Source organism: Microtus pennsylvanicus, chromosome 6, assembly GCF_037038515.1.
Source record: "Microtus pennsylvanicus isolate mMicPen1 chromosome 6, mMicPen1.hap1, whole genome shotgun sequence".
In the NCBI taxonomy this organism is placed as follows: Eukaryota; Metazoa; Chordata; class Mammalia; order Rodentia; family Cricetidae; genus Microtus; species Microtus pennsylvanicus.
The window spans coordinates 80,424,907-80,427,927 of NC_134584.1; the positions used below are offsets into that span (position 1 = coordinate 80,424,907).

The 3,021-nt window shown below is 47.1% G+C and overlaps 1 pseudogene; it reads right to left on the reverse strand.

Moving 5' to 3' along the window:
* Positions 1 to 363: 363 nt before the first annotated feature.
* Positions 364 to 2,154, reverse strand: LOC142853069 (tubulin alpha-1B chain-like; annotated as a pseudogene).
* Positions 2,155 to 3,021: the final 867 nt, after the last annotated feature.

Sequence of the window (3,021 nt, forward strand, 5' to 3'; positions counted from 1 at the left end):
ACATGGAGAAGAAGCACACATGATCATGGAAGGAAAATAACAAAACTAGACACTGTCTTGGGGTTTCTATTGCTGCAGTGAAGAACCATGACCAAATAGCAAGTTGGGGAGCAAAGGGTTTATTCGGTTTACACTTCCACATTGTTGTTCATCAAAGGAAGTCGGAACAGGAGCTCAAACAATGCAGAAACCTGGAGGCAGCATGCAGAGGTCATGGAGGGGTGCCGCTTACTGACTTCCTTCACATGACTTGCTCAGCCTAGTGTGGCTACTGGGATTAAAGGTGTGTGTCACCACTGCCTGGTCTGTAAGGCTGACCAGTGGGGCTGTTTTACTCTCTGATCTTCAGGCAAGCTTTATTTATTAAAATACAAATGGAATATCACTACAAGTACATAAGCACTCATGTTTGTCAGCTAGCGTTGAAGCTGAAGTTCTGGAAGTTTGACAAGATCCAAGGTCTGAAAGAATGGATTCGTATTCCTCTCCTTCTTCCTCACCCTCTCTTGGAACAGAATCCACACCAGCTACCTCATCATCCTCTGGGGCAGCCAAGTCCTCACAGGCCTCAGAGAACTCCCCTTCCTCCATGCCTTCACCCACATACAGTGTACAAAGGCACACCTGGCAGATATCAGATCAAGCCTGTGATAAAGGCAAGCCCAGGCCTCAGCAATGGTTGTGGTCTTGCTCAGCGTGCAACAGCTCTCTGGATCTTGGCCAGGTCTCCACCAAGTACCACAGTGGAAGATTGGTAACTAATGACAACCTTGAATCCAGTGGGCACCAGGCCACTAACTGGATGCTGTGCTTGATCTAGATAATGGTAACGGCATCATTGATATCTTTAGGAACTGGTATGGGAGGTCCTTCTGTTCTATGTGCTGCTTTTATTGACTAATGAATAAAGAAACTGTCTTGGCCTGTGATAGGGCAAAAGAACAGAGCTAGGCAGGGAAAACTAAAGTGAATACCAGGAGAAAGGAGGCTGGGCGGAGTGAGAGAGACACCGTGTAGCCACGCCGGAGACAGATGCCAGAACTTTAGCCAGTAAGCTACAGCCACAAGGCGATACACAGATAATAGAAATGGGTTAAATTCATATGTAAGAGTTAGCCAATAAGTAGCTAGAGCTAATTGGCCAAGCAGTGATTTAATTAATACAGTTTCTGTGTGATTATTTTGGGTCTAAGCTAGCCAGGCGGCTGGGAACCAACAAGCTGCTCTCTCCTCCTACAAAGAACCACATACAAGAGGCAGCAAGCCATGTATCATGGCGGGGGTGACATTTCACCATCTGGTTGGCTGGCTCAAAGCAGACATTGGTGATCTCTGCTACAGAAAGCTGCTTATGGCAGGCTTTCTCAGCAGAGATGACAGGGGTATATGTGGCCAGAGGGCAGTGGATGCGAGGGTAGGGCACCAGGCTGGTCTGGAATTCAGTCAGGTCTACCCTCAGGGCCCCATCAAATCTGAGGGAAGCAGTGGTGGAAGACACACTTTGACTAATAAGGTGGCTAAGGTCAGTGTAGGTTGGGTGCTCAATGCCAAGGCTTCTACAATGGTTGCCATAGATGGCCTCATTGTCTACCATGAGGGTACAGTCAGAGTGCTTCAGGACCACATAGGTGATGAGGATGAAATTGCAGATCTCAGCCATAGCAATGGACACCTGAGGTCTTGATAAGTAGGAAACTCCAGCTTGGACTTCTTTCCACAATCAACAGCGAGCCACTCCATCAGCAGGGAGGTGAACCCAGAGCCAGTTCCCCCACCAAAGCTGTGGAGAACCAAGAAGCCCTGAAGCCCCATGCACTGGCCAGCCAGCTTGCAAATTAGGTCCAAGACAAGGTCAATGATCTCCTTGCCAATGGTGTGGTGGCCCTGGGCAGACTTATTGGCAACATCTTCCTTGCCTGTGATAAGCTACTCAGGGTGAAAGAGCTGGTGGTGGGTACCAGTGTGAACTTCATCACTAACTGTGGGTTCCAGTCGTATGAACACTGCCCAGGGCATGTGATTGCCAAGGCAAGACTTGTCACTTGGCATCTGGACATCAGGCTGGATGCCATGTTCCAGGCAGTAGAGCTCCCAGCAGGCATTGCTGATATGAACAAGAGCCTGACCGATGTGGATGAAGACACATTCATACATGGTAGCTACAGGTAAGAAGGCTAGGGTGACAGAAGCAGACACTGGGACCCAGTTACTGTTCCTGACAGATAAGAGCTGAGGTAAGTAACACAATCATATCCAGCTTTTGTGCAGTTTCTGGAGATTCTAACTTAGGTCTTCAAGCACTCAGGGCAAGTGTTTTTATCCACCGAGTCACCTCCCCGACCTGATAAAAGTGTCTCTAAGGTGTCCTTTAAAAATATCCTAAGTGGGCTAGGAGATCAGGCTGGCCTCAAACTCAGATCCTCCTGCCTCCTCTGCCTTGCCTCCTGAGCGATACGAAAAGTGTGCCCCACCATGCCTGGTTCTATTTGCTGTGATGGTACAAAATTCATCTTTGAATTGTGGATAACTAAGTAATTTCTGTTAAAGTAAAGTGGAAAAATAAAATCAAAAGGTACCTACTATGTGGCAATAGCTTAAATCAGTTATTTGCTGTGCTCGAGAACAAAAATTTGAATGTGTCAACTGTGTGTTTCATCTGTTGTTAATATTACGAAACCCAACTACAGAGGCACTGCCCCGTTGTGTAGTCTGCACACCCACACTCCTCTCATGGTTCTCCAGCACGCATGTGCAGCTGAAATTTGAATGATAGTAAATGAGTTCTTTACAACCATAATTGTCACATTAAAACTAGTAATAACCACCTCGGCAAACAAGCTTTCATGGATAATCGTTCAAAGCTGCTTAGAGGAAAGACTGTTCCAGTAAGCAAAACAACCTTCCAAAGGAATTTTGACTGCAAGGCAAGCGGACCTCTGTGAGTTCAAGGCCAGCCTGGTCTTACAAGAGCTAGTTCCAGGACGGGCTCTAAAGCTACAGAGAAACCCTGTCTCAAAACCC